Source organism: Periplaneta americana, chromosome 16 (assembly GCF_040183065.1).
Source record: "Periplaneta americana isolate PAMFEO1 chromosome 16, P.americana_PAMFEO1_priV1, whole genome shotgun sequence".
NCBI lineage: Eukaryota > Metazoa > Arthropoda > Insecta > Blattodea > Blattidae > Periplaneta > Periplaneta americana.
This window is the reverse complement of record NC_091132.1, coordinates 33,671,002-33,685,448: the sequence shown is the minus strand read 5'-3', so window position 1 is coordinate 33,685,448 and position 14,447 is coordinate 33,671,002. Positions and strand designations below refer to the sequence as shown.

The 14,447-nt window shown below is 35.1% G+C and overlaps 1 protein-coding gene across 2 annotated transcripts in view; it reads right to left on the bottom strand.

Moving 5' to 3' along the window:
• MICAL-like (protein) overlaps positions 1–9,550 on the bottom strand; it is a 92,681-nt gene extending 83,131 nt beyond the window's left edge. Inside the window, exons 1-2 of one of the 2 annotated variants that reach the window (XM_069812864.1) lie at positions 9,470–9,550; positions 224–270 (exon numbers count right to left, since the gene is read on the bottom strand). The gene's annotated coding sequence lies outside the window, so the exon portion shown is untranslated. The other variant, XM_069812865.1, reaches the window with a different exon arrangement.
• Between the last annotated feature and the right edge of the window lie 4,897 nt (positions 9,551–14,447).

Here is a 14,447-nt window from a genome sequence, read left to right as displayed (position 1 = left end):
TGAGCAATATAAATAAATTAGTTCGATATGGCAGAAGAAAAGGCTACTCAGACTCAAATACTGTAAAAAATACTATTTTTGTATCATTGATAAAATGTGGGTTTCTTCAGGAATCTCGAAAGTGTCCCTCCCTTCAGCATCACAATAACTCTCTTGATCTCGTAAAAATAAATAAATAAAAAAATTAAATAAAATTGTATCAATAGTAAAGCAGGCTACTTACTTAATGTCTCGGATGCTGAGCTTCTGGTCTTTGAGTTACTGGATTGTCTGAAATAAAGCAACATTAAATCCAACTCATTTAATATCTTCACATAGGCTATCTTAATATCCTTCCTCAAATCCATTTCAATATTACCCTCCCATATACGTCTCGGCCTCCCTAAGGGTTTTTTTTCCTTCCGGCTTCCAAACTAACATTCTATATGCATTTCTGGGTTTTCTCCTATACATGCTACATGCCCTGAGCAAGTTGTATCGTATGACTGCAATAACAAGGCAAGTTGTATTTTATGTCTGCAATAACAAAGAAAGTTGTATCTTATCAGGGGCGAATGCTAGTCACGAAAGTTAGGCTTGCTCTTTTATTCATAGGGGAAGATGGGAGGATATAATAATTCATAATTAATAAAAATAATCAGACCCACATAAATAATCTATTTTATAATTATGAAATCGTTATGAGTCATGGATCATATTCGCTTATCAGATGTAGAAGTTCGATATAATATAACAAACATGGCCAACAAAACAGTTTATCTAGTTTTTTCGACCCTGCCAACCAATGCACATTGTTGTATTGAGCTGCACTGAACGAGCGCACATATTCTCTATAATGCCTGTCTTCTCTTGAATAGTCCTTCGGGAAAATGGATTTAATAATAAGGTTTCAATGACACACAATTCCGAACTCATTGCAATACTTCAAATTAATGTTTAAGAATTAATAATACATGCAGCAGCTAACATATGCATTCCACTCATACAATTACATTGCACTCGCAAATCACAGCACATTCCCGCTGTCAATACTGGTCTGTGTAACGTTAAATAGTCGTTGGTGTAGCTCTCAGACCAGAGCTTCAAACAACACATAACAGAAGCATGTGCGCCTAGGACGGACTAAGGAGGAAGGCACTTGCGCACGCATCATATTCTCTCTATTTCTACGTCTTCTCTGTAGCTCCAAGAAACAAGCAAGCGTTGCGATACTTGCGGTTGCAACCTGCGGATGGTATTATGCCTATACAGTATTCCAAAAATCAAAATAAATTTTAATGCACGTAACGCCATTTTGAGAAATACACATTCTACGAAAATATTGGGCTTGCGCAGCAAGCATAGCATGCCCTGAGAAATCGCCCCTGTATCTTATGAGCAATAACAAAGAAAGTTGTATCTTATGACTGCAATAACAAGGCAAGTTATATGTTGTATCTGCAATAAAAAGGTAAATTGTATCTTACGTCTGCAATAGCAAGGTAAATTGGAGTACTTTACTGTTAATGTATCAAAATAACAAATTCAATAATAGGATTTTGACGAATAATGCATGAAACTTATACATATAAACTCTCAACAATACTATATCAAAAAACGCACATTTGCAAAGGCCTTTCTTTGTTAATGAAAACAATGTTATTTTCACTTACGGTCAAAAACCCAATTCTTACACATGCCTTATTATTGCAGAGCACCCTTCAATTGTCATCTTGGAAAGCATGACCCAGTTCAATCTGAATATGAAAGCAGGTTATGGGTGCAAATTTTTTAAGCTACGAGAAAGGCCCACAGTAGGCCTCAGAGCTTTCGAAAAAAAAAAAAAAAAAAAAACACAGTAGCACAGTGAAAAATTTTATTACACAATCTTGTATGAGTGTATGACAGTTTGAAGTTGCAACAATATACAAAATACAGATTAAACGTCAATTAAATTAGTGAACCATAAACTCCTATAAATGCCTAAAAAGTAATGTTTGTGCCTGAGAGTGCCGTTTTAGTACTTATTTTGAGTATATTACTTACTTACTGGCTTTTAAGGTACCCGGAGGTTCATTGCCACCCTCACATAAGCCCACCATTGGTCCCTATCCTGAGCAAAATTAATCCAGTCTCTATCATCATATCCCACCTCCCTCAAATACATTTTAATATTATCTTCCCATCTACGTCTCGGCCTCCCCAAAGGTCTTTTTCTCTCTGGCCTCCCAACTAACACTCTATATGAATTTCTGGATTTGCCCATATGTGCTACATGTCCTGCCCATCTCAAACGTCTGGATTTAATGTTCCTAATTATATCAGGTGAAGAATACATTGTGTGCAGTTCTGTATTGTGTAACTTTCTCCATTCTCCTGTAACTTCATCCCTCTTAGTCCCAAATATTTTCCTAAGCACCTTATTCTCAAACACCCTTAACCTATTATGTTTCTCTGTCAAAGTGAGAGTCCAAGTTTCACAACCATAAAGAACTACCGGTAATATAACTGTTTTATAAATTCTAACTTTCAGATTTTTTGACAGCAGACTGGATGATAGAAGCTTCTCAACAGAATAATAACAGGCATTTCCCATATTTATTCATGTGTTTAATTTCCTAACGAGGATCATTTATATTTGTTACTGTTGCTCCCAGGTATTTGAATTTTTCCACCTCTTCAAATGTTAAATTTCCAATTTTTTTATTTCCATTTCGTACAATATTCTCGTCACGAGACAATCATATATTCTGTTCTTTCAGAATTTACTTATCTAATCACTCAATGATTGTTGGAGGTGATTTTAATATTGATATTCTTGATAAACCATGTGAACAGTTAAATAATTACAGACTTAGGACTTATTCTTATGGTTGATTAATTGTAACAATAAATATCCAACAAGAGTGTCTTCAAATACTTCGACTCTTATTGATCATGTTCTTGTAAACAGAAGAGAATTTGAATGGGTTATTTATGAAAGGGCCTAAGTCTTGAATACTAAATTGTTAGCAACTTAAGAAAAACTGCTTATAGGCCGAAATTTTGAAATTAAGGCTGGAATAAAAATTGTATCATAAATTCTACAAAGTATTAGAGTGTGAAACTTAGTCCTCTTCATATCTAAATCGATGTATCTACACCCAAAGAGCAGTTATTACATTACAAACTCATTTTCACAGAATAATGACTTAAGCCCTTTCATAAATAACCCATTCATTAGTTATCAAATTTTTAACATAGATTTGGATATAAGTGATCATAACATATTAATATTGAAAATTGTAAATGCTTTTGCAGATTGTAAACGGCATCAGTTTGAAGTTGAGCCAAATATTTCATTGAATATTACTGATTATGATAAGTTGAATTACTATTATAATTTATTTTTACCTGAAGGGAATATTGATCATTGTTATGGAGATCTTTTAAGTTATATTAAGACTGGAATAAATAAATCTGCCATTCAAATAAAAAAATAAAAATTGTAAACGTTTAAATAAAAAACATGCTCCATGGGTTACTAATACATTCCTAACACTATTGAAAAGGCATGATATTCTTCATTCACATATGAAATGATATCTCGGTAATGAATACTTGAAATCTGAATATATCAAAGTTCGGAATAGAGTTACTAAAGAGAAACGCCAACTAAAAAGTAATTATTATAGTGTAAATTTTGAAAATAATATCACAGATGCAAGAAAATGTTGGAAGATAATAAACGAAGTCATAACAAATTCAAGTTATTCACAGAGTAGTTCACATGTTAAGCAATTACAAGTAAATGACATATGTCTTCAACCATTCGAAATACCTCAAGCTTTTAATGACTTTTTTGTGAATATAGGTTCTAATTTAGCGAACTTAATACCAAAAAAGGAATCTTCACACCTGCAGAACATTCATACAGAAAAGGATTCGTTTTTTTCTGGAGCCAGTTTTACCTAATGAAGTTATTGAAGTTATAAATAGCCTTGAGCATAAAAATAATAAAACAAGAAATGGATTAACAAGTTTTATTATAAAGAAATATAAATCTTCCTTATGCTTGGCACTTCCCGAATTTATTAATTACTCATTTCAATTAGGTTCTATGCCTAGAGGTTTAAAAATAGCTAAAGTGGTTCCTGTCTTTAAAAATAGTGATTGTAATGATCCTACAAACTATCGTCCTATTTCAATATTGATTGTTATTTCTAAAATTTTGGAAAAATGTATGAAAGAAAGACTATATAATTATTTGACAAGAATAGAATTTTTCTACACTCATCAATATGGCTTCCAGAAATCATCTACTTTAAATGCTGCTGTTGACATGGTTACTTGTATAGAACAAGCTCTGGACGAAAATAAAACTCCAGCAGGTTTATTTATTGACCTTAGAAAAGGATTTGATAAGTTAATTATTCAATTTTGTTGCATAAACTGGAATCTATTGGTATAAGAGGTATTGTTTTACAGTGGTTTCAGAGCTATTTAAGTGAACGGTATCAATATATCTTGGTGAAAAACTTGGAAAGTGATACTCTCTTATTATCATGCGGTGTGCCGCATGGATCAATTTTGGGACCTCTTCTCTTTCTAATTTACAGTACGTCAATGGTATCAATATGTCTCTGTGAATAACTTGGAAAGTGATACTCTTTTATTATCATGCGGTGTGCCACAAGGATCAATTTTGGGACCTCTTCTCTTTCTAATTTATGTCAATGGTATCAATATGTCTCGGTGAATAACTTGGAAAGTGATACTCTCTTATTATCATGCGGTGTGCCACAAGGATCAATTTTGGGACCTCTTCTCTTTCTAGTTTATGGCAATGACATAAAATTACTTCATTTAGATGGAATTGCCACTTTTTGCAGATGACACTAGTGTATTTTATATTACTGATTCCATTGAAGAACTGTTTGAAAAGTTTGAGGCAGACATTATTACTCTTGAAAACTGGTTAAGCACAAATAGGCTTTCTTTGAATTTGAGAAAAACTGTGTATACGATTTTCACTAAATCTTCATTTTATTATATTATTTCAAAAGAACTGAAGTTTAATGATTCTGTAATACAAAAAGTTGCATCAGTTAAATTTTTAGGTTTAATTGTTGATGAACATTTAACATGGGATAAGCATATTTTGGCTGTCTGTGAGAAAATTGCTCATTGTCTGGTATTTTTAAAAGGCTTAAAAGATCTTTGCCTATCTCTTGTCTCTTGAATGTGTATTACGCTTTCATCCATTCCCATTTAATGTATATGTCATTTATTTGGGGACATAATAAGAAAACTGCTTTGAGACCTTTACAAATTATTCAAAATAGAGCTTTAAGAAATTTATTCGGTTTTCATTATTTAACTCCAGTTAAATATCTATATCAATTTTCTTTCGTTCTACCAGTTGAATCAATTATCAAATTAGGTGCTGCTATTTTTATGTACGAAGTTATTAACAATTTAATACATAGTAATGTATTTTAATTATCAGTTGATTTATTTATTCCATGGTTTCAAACTTTTTCTTGTTTCTGTCCAAAACTTTATGTTAGCCTATCTTACTATTTGTTCTTATTTTGCATTCTTTCTTTAATAAATTCTTGTGTTATTGTTTGTTTTTCACAGACTGTAGTTGCATGACTTTTTAAATTACTTTGTACAACATATGTATGTGTTCTTGTATAGCCCCTACATATGAGTTATACTTGTTGGGGCATACTCAATAAATAATAATAATAATAAAAAAAAACCTATCGCTTTACTTGCTTCAAGTAAAATTCCCGTATTTTCCCTAATCGCTTGTGGATTTTCTCGTAACATATTCACGTCATCCGCATAGACAAGCAGCTGATGTAACCAGTTCAGTTCCAAAACCCTGTCTATTATCCTGAACTTTCCTAATGGCATACTCTAGAGCAAAATTAAAAACTAAAGGTGATAGTGCATCTCCTTGCTTTAGCCCGCAGTGAATTGGAAACGCATCTGACAGAAACTAACCTAGCCTATATGGATTCTGCTGTATGTTTCACTGAGACACATTTAAATTAATCAAACTAGTTTCTTGGGGATACCAAATTCAATAAGAATATTATATAAAACTTCTCTCTTAACCGAGTCATATGCCTTTTTGAAATCTATGAATAACTGATGCACTGTACCCTTGTACTCCCATTTTTTCTCCATTGTCTATCGAATACAAAATATCTGATCAATAGTTGATGTATTACGCCTAAAACCACACTGATGATCCCCATTAATTTCATCTACACATGGAGTTAATCTTCTCAAACGGATATTCGACAAACTAAAATGGCCCCTATATCTTCAGCCCTAACAACAAAAATAAAATCATGAATTGCAATGGACGAAGCTTTCCCTTCAGATGGAAAAATAGGAATGTGTCAAGTGTGTGGTAAAAAAAAGTCGGGTGCTCTATGAAATCACAACTGAAGAGTCTTACTTATCCTATACTTGCCAAATATTGATATTAAATTAGTGACTTTTAATGAAAACTCTAGTCTCATTTACAGGTCTGTAACTGTGAAATTGTTGAGTACACACCATTTATTGTGTTTGCTGATTGAAACCTACTCTTCAGAAACTTTTTCCCTGCTAAACATTTTACCGTTCCTCCCACACCATTGCACGCATTCTTCCCATGTGAGGATGCGAAAAAAAAAATTCCACTCAGCCTTAATGTTAAATTATTTCTCATGATAGAAGTTGGACTGTAATTATTTCACTTTTGTTAAACAAACTGACATATCAGTCCCAAGACTCTGTAAAACTCCATTATAACGCTATTCAGGAAAAAAAAAAATCACTGGGATGAGGCTCGAACCTGCTCTCCTCCGCACGACACGCAGGCGTCTGAAGGATCTGAGCTACTGAAACAAGATAGAAGGCTTCCCTTCTGCGCGACATGTCAATATCCTTGAAAGGTCCAAATTTCGATTTTACTGCACGATTTAACTATATACATATGTAGCCTATCTGTTTCTTTTTTAGCAAATCCATTTTCTTCGCATCTCTTCAAGTGCGTTTCAGACTGGGTTACGACAACACTCGAAATAAACGAATTTCAGTAACTCCATAACTTAGCGGACGCTTGTGGATCTGCGCTCTAAAAGGTCTCTGTGCATGGGGAGTGTCATGTATCTGGGATTTGGGGCCCATTACTTTTTTTCTGGTATTGTTTTATATAATCAGAAGAAAATATTATAAAAACACTACATACACAAGCTAATCAATACAGTACAATAATAAAAGTAACCTAATAATAATAATAATAATAATAATTTCGATCTGAAGTCTGATTAGTATGACATGTAGCTAATCGGCGATGTATGCAATGGAGGGAGAGAGGAACTGGCCACACTACCCATTATCTCCTGGCTTAGTTGCCTCACGAGTGCTGCCTTACTGGTGTCACTTATGAGGTTCAAACCTTTCTTCGGACAGTTTACTAAACAACACTAAATATCTCCGGATTAAAGATCTAACTCAAATGGTAAAACAATGTTTCTTACACCCTTATTCTGCGGCAGGAGGGGGGGGGGGATTCAATAAGGTCTCTGTAACGTTCGACAGACAATATTTACTTGTTCGCTGAAAAGGGTCATCTGGTCTAACATTTAAGTTTTCGAAGCATGAATTCTAAATCATTTGTGTCCTATCTGAAAAGTTCAAAATAAAGTAAGTCCTAGTCATTATACACTAGTAAGCCCATCCCTCTACAACTATCATCAGTACGGACAGTACGTAATATTGATCTCTCTGCACTGCAGAAATGGGAAATGTGTGTAAAACTGCGAATATTGTAGCAATAATAATAGATGCACAAACACTTCCACTATTATCCGTAGTATTCGCAGGTTCTTCATTATTACTAATACTTTACTTCCACTTAGTTCTATACGGTACTTAAAGAAAAGGAACAGATCTCACAAACTGTCTCATGACAAAATGTTCCAGGCTCTTCCCAATTCTTTCCTACACATACCACAAAAAGACATCGTACAATGAATGTCTATAATTACTTAGAAGAATGTTTACGTAAACGTTGATTTTAATTTGCAGAATTATGCTTTCTTCATACATAATTCTAGACACACAGTAGTCTATATCACTCTGACCTAGGAGGCATCGCTCCTCTACGCTCTCCCCCCGTATCATCGCCTATGATTAAACTTCCTAACAATCAGATTTTGGTACCCTCAATCCCGACAATTTGATTGGGTAGGGGTCGGAATATTTTAATATAACTTAAATGGAGAAAAAGCGACTTCCTTTTCAAAGAGATTGAATTATTCAGAGAATGATCCATGCATTAAAAGTTGGAAGAGCTACAACAAGGTCATTTTCTTTTCCACTTTTAATATTTCTTAATTCAATTTTTACGTATATCTGCAAAAACGCACACTTCAACTATGAAGTAAAACAGACGCAAACACCTTATTAATATAGTGTTCACTGCAGTAATGTGTTACGAAAACAGAAAGCTACCAGTAGACAATGACCTAGATATAAGAGATAAAAGTAAATAATAATAATAATAATAATAATAATAATAATAATAATAATAATAATATACGTACTTTTGAAATTTTAATACTGTGATTATGTCGTAAAATTAATGAAAATATTTCAACTCTACTGAAAATAATTCACAAGTTATGGTCATGAAAATAAAATATAAAAAAAAATGCCTTTATGTTTCCTTTATGCAAAGAATCTTTCACCGATTTCCAATATTTGCCATGACTAAGCTTATGGTAATTTTCCGCCAACCATGACCTAAATTTCTTTTGACAGGTTGGTGTTAAAGAAATCACTGACCAATAGCTGATACTGTTATTCCTGCAACATTACACCTATTATACGTGGCGCAACTTTCCTTCACTTTTAAACGGAAACTGTACTTAGGTAAGGTAAATAAATATTCCATATGGTTTACTTACCTGACGTAAATAAATAATGATGAATAAAATCCCACAATTTTCTATCCCTAGTTTCTGGTCGCGAAATTAAAATATTCCACTAATACTATGGAATACCGAAATAATTACACGCGAGCGAGAAAATGAACATATCAAACGACAAGAGAAAACAGAGTATTCCGTATTCTTCACTACCTTACTCCCGCAACGAGTCAGTGTAGCCACATCAATCACACGTGTTTCAAGAGCATATATCTGAATTTCTTCTCAATAATTCCATATCGTTCTACTAAATTGAAAGAAATTTTAGATTCGTTAAATGTATTCTGCAAGTTCAATTGATAATTATATTTCTCAATGCTTAATTTGTTTCACGTAGTACCTCGAGAACGTTCCCCATAATAATGCATCGGTCATTGGGAGATTGCCTACTTGTCTACTGACCACACGTTTAAATTAATATTACATATACGTAAGCAACTCGAAATCAACTACATTATAGTTACAATATCACTGAAAATTGTGAGAAAGTTAATCAGCCTACTATCACTTACTTCCCACTCCCACTTCAGTCTTCACTGACACCGATTACAAGACACCCGTCAACCACCATGACAGACTATACTTCTTTTTTTTTTTTTAATGGAACATGACAGTTATGCGGCCGAGCTTGGAACTACAGTGCTATGTTGCCAATATGGACTACCATGCCAGCTGATGGAAGATGGCTGACGTTAAAACATTCATTGACAATTGACGCGAAGGTAAGAAAACAATACAAAAATCGACAGAGAATCAAACACGAAACGTACCAATGCTAACATTGTGTGCAAAATAAATTTCGCCAAGAGAGCTATTAAGCACTCGCCACGTGGGAACGGTAAGTTTGGCAAGACAACCGTTGTAACCATAGCAACAGCCCTACCACGCTATGTGACATTCAGTTTTTTCCCGATCGCAACGCTCCTGTCATGTCCCATCTTAAAAAAAATAATAAGTATAGTTCAGCGCTTACAGCGTTGCTAACTGGCGAGACATTACACAAATATTTTTATTGTGGGCGGTGGAGAGAATTTGATGGAGGTAGGCAACCCTCAGTGACATTCGTGATGTCGCAGCGAACTATCCATATAACTTGATGTCGCGGTATGGCGGTAGCCACAGTAACATTATTAAAGCGCAATGTTTCCGTAATTCCTCAACATAATAAATTATTTTATTGGTTGGTGTAGGGCTCTTGAGTTTAGCTATGAAGAACTGGTTCGAAAGATGTCAAAATTTTACATAATGGCCCTTACCCATTAATAACTTACCATAGTTAGAACCTGGCCATTACTTCCTAAGTGGAGCATTGTCAAGTAGGCTAATAATTACTAATTAGTATGCATATTGTGTTGTTAAAAATCTCATAATTTACATAATGACCCTTGCCCATAGTAACAAGCCATAGGTTGAACCCAGTGAGGGCATTGTTTTCTGAGTTCGAACGTTGTAAAGTTATGTAATTAGTAGGCTATATGAAGGAGTTTTTAATGACTTTTGCTCATATAGTAACAAATGAAACCATTGTTTGAACCCAGTAAGGGAATTATTTTCTGAGTTCGAGCCTTTGTGTCTGCTCTGAAGGAGTTACGAACTTTTATTGACTGCAATAAATCCTTCACAACAATGGAAGGATGTAAGAATTTTAATTAAAATATGTTACTGGAAGGTCCGGGGTTCGATCCCAGGTGGTGACAGGATTTTTTCTCGTTGCCAAACTTTCAGAACGGCCCCGAAGTTCACTCAGCCTCCTGTAAAATAGTACCGGGTCTTTCCCGTGGGTAAAAGGTCAGAGCGTGGTGCCGACCACACCACCTCATTCTAGTGCCGAGGTCATGGAAAGCATGGGGCTCTACCTCCATGCCCTCAAGTGCCTTCATGGCATGTTACGGGCATACCTTTACCTTTTACTGCAATAATATATCCTTTACAACAATGGAAGGAGGTAAACTTAAAAATACTGTAGGTAATGCAGAATAATGTGTTACAACAATGTAAAAGTGAAATAAGTTACAGGGATTGCTTTAAGTGTTGTCAGTTAAGTACTGCACTCCATGATTTAAAGGATTTATTGCAGTTAATATTATAAATTCACAACTCCTTCAAAGCTAGACACAAAAGCCCTACACACCAAACCCTAATTACTTATTTTACAAGGCTCGAACTTGGGAAATACAGTAGCGTGCAAATTAACCCGAAAACGACATATTTTTACATTTTCTGTCATTGTTGGCCTCACAGCTGCTCATACCGCTTTAATTGACATCTGTAGTACGTGTAATTACATTGTTGAAGGTCTGTCATTATTTTTTTTTTATAATATGTGACTTTTGCCTGTCGTTTTGTACTTATAAGCATTTCAGTTGTGTTGAAGACTTAATACTGCAATCCTGTGTACATTCTGTCGTCTTAACAAATGGATACAACTCCACGAGAACGGTCTAAAATTATAACATTAGCAGAGCATTCTTCTATGACACAGAGGCACATTGCTGCAGAATGTCACATCGGTTTGGCTACTGTTAATTCGATCATAAAACGATACAGGGAGACTGGAGCCATCACACCCCAGAAAAAAGGAAACTGTGGCTGGAAAAGGAAGACTTCACCTGCAGATGATCGTTTAATTGTCAGGAAAAGTAAATTAAATCCTAGATTAACTGCTGTCGACTTAACCCGCGAGTTAATGGCTACCACTGGGACGAATATTCACGTCACAACAGTGCGGCGTAGGCTTTTGGAAGCTGGACGAAGGGCTCGTAAGCCTATTAAGAAGCAACTGCTAACCCCTGTTATGTGCAAAAAACGCTTAATGTGGGCAAAATTACATCAACACTGGACAGTGAATAGCGAATTCAAAGACTACCAGCATTTTTGCTGCGGAATTACGTAAGTTAGGAGACTTGTGATTAGATAATAATTCATACAATCCCTTGCAGGTTTTATCTGGCATTTGAAAAACGATATTTTTCTCTATGACTCGCCTATGTGTTTGAAATGCAATAAATTCATCAGACTGCATTTTACACTAGTTGTGATTGTGGGTTGACTTTCCCATTAAGAAATTATTCTTGCTGATTCTTGAAAACTTTCAATTTCAACCTGCACAACAAATTACATTATCGCATGTAACAACTATGTTATTAACATAAACCATTTTTAACAATCCTGTTTAAACTCTTACCTATAAGTTTATGTTTGCCACAATCTTTATGTTTAAGATCGAGGTATTGTCTGATATGTTTTATATAACAAGACGCCTTGTTCCCTTGGACCCTAGCCACTTATTAGTCGCAATGCTGTTATTCCCGGCGTGACTCCTCCTCTTTGCTTACGTCTTAGGAAGTCAAGGCTCTATAAAGTCTAGGTAGGTAGTATCGTTCGTCATTTTTGTTCTTTCGTTGCTGAGCTACCAGACGAGGGATCTATTTGCCACACTGTTAAACATTATCATGTCGTAGCTCCTATGATAATAAATCAAACACACTGTAATTCAGCAAATAATCGACCGGCAAATAATGTCCTCATGTGTTTTCTACGAACGCCAACGAGAGAGCCAAAATGGCGGGCGATTATATTAAGTATTTATCCAGCCTTAGGAAATGCACGACGTCTTCATCAGCGAATCACAAGACGCACACGTTTAAATGTAGCCGACCTGCAATGTGATTGGCTGTTGGAAATTAGAGCGACGGGACTATAGTCACTTGTAATGAGTGCACCTCTGGCTGTCATATTCTGTGACACAGTACATGAGAATAGGCCACCAAAGGGGCAACAGAGAGGTAGAATTTAAACTGAGGATTCAATCCGGCATTGGAACTAGAATCTGGTGTGGCTTAGTGGATAAAGCATCAGCACGTAGAGCTGAAAACCCGGGTTCGAGTCCTGTTGCCTGAGAGAATTTTTCTCCGTTCTACCCATTCTTCATAATATACCATAGTATGTACTGTGTCATTCGCCAGTCACTTGGAGACTGATTTATTAACCTTGACACGAATCAGGACGAACAAGTACATGTTTGCATTATCATTTTGGAAACTTATATGGTTGTATCTGGCGGCCAGGTAGCTCAGTTGATAGAGCAGCTGGCTATGGACTGGAAGGTCCGGGGTTCGATCCCAGTTGGTGACAGGATTTTTTCTCGTTGCCAAACTTTCAGAACGGCCCCGAGGTTCACTCAGCCTCCTGTAAAATTGAGTACCAGGTCTTTCCCGGGGTTAAAAGGCAGTCAGAGTGTGGTGCCGGCCACACCACCTCATTCTAGTGCCGAGGTCATGGAAAGCATAGGGCTCTACCTCCATGCCCCCCAAGTGCCCTCACGGCATGTTACGGAGATACCTTTACCTTTTACTTTTTTTTTTTATACGGTTGTATCTACACTGTCCATTCCTCGCCACGAGTGCATCACAGTGCACAGTGAAAACCCCGTTGCTCCTGTCCAGACCTCATCTGATCTCTGTGTATAAATCTATCACACACATGGTTTGAGACAGGACACAGGTTGGACATTTGAAACAGACAAAATAAGTGAAACAGTCAAAATATTATATTGCAGTTCACTGTGAGAAAACAATTCCATATACACACAATTAAAATTGATGTAGCTAAATTTTATTTATCAAGCATTTTCCATCAACTTTGGGCATACTAAAAGTACAGTAAAAATGAAGCATCAGTATACCACAATTTCACATTATCAATTGTATATACATACTGTACAAAGAAACTCATTTCATGCAACGTCAAAATACATTATAAATGAATAAAGAGCACACAAAAGTATCAAAACTTAAATCGTATTCTTATTTCTTATGTTGCTGACGAAGTTCACAATCCTTAGCAAAGTTATATACTTGTAACGTCATAAAAAGAAACGTGGAAGGGTGTGTTTCTTAGAAATGTTAAGGGGAGTTTCTTATACTGACTAAAACTGAAAGACATTTCACAGTGATATTTACAATTTGGAATAGCATATGTATGGCTTACAAATACTACAATAATAACTTAGAGAAAATTTGCTATCTATCTACACATACTTAATCATAAAGAATGATTATATATGATTTTCCTCTAGTTTTATAGCTAGAACATTGACAAGCAACACATCTGTATCACAAAACATATATATAATTCACTTTAAAATATACAATCTTAAAATATGTGAAGTATTACTCTGAAATAACCTGATATCCCAATCGCAATTGCATTTGGTTAAAAGAGAATTTGAAATAGAGTATGGAGCAGGGCATAAAATGAAAGGGGGTATACCCCTAATGCTAGTGTTTTCTTTTACAGTGAATATTAAGAAATAAATTTTTCATACAAGTTTTTTAGTCGTTTTCAGGATTTAGAGCTGATTCTGAAGCACTGCTCTAATTCTGAAAAGCCATTTCAAGTTTGATATGAGATGGAAGAGCATAGTAGTTATTTTCTATATGTCTAAGAGTATAATCATCTGAAGTGATTGCAATGTCGTATTTGTAATTA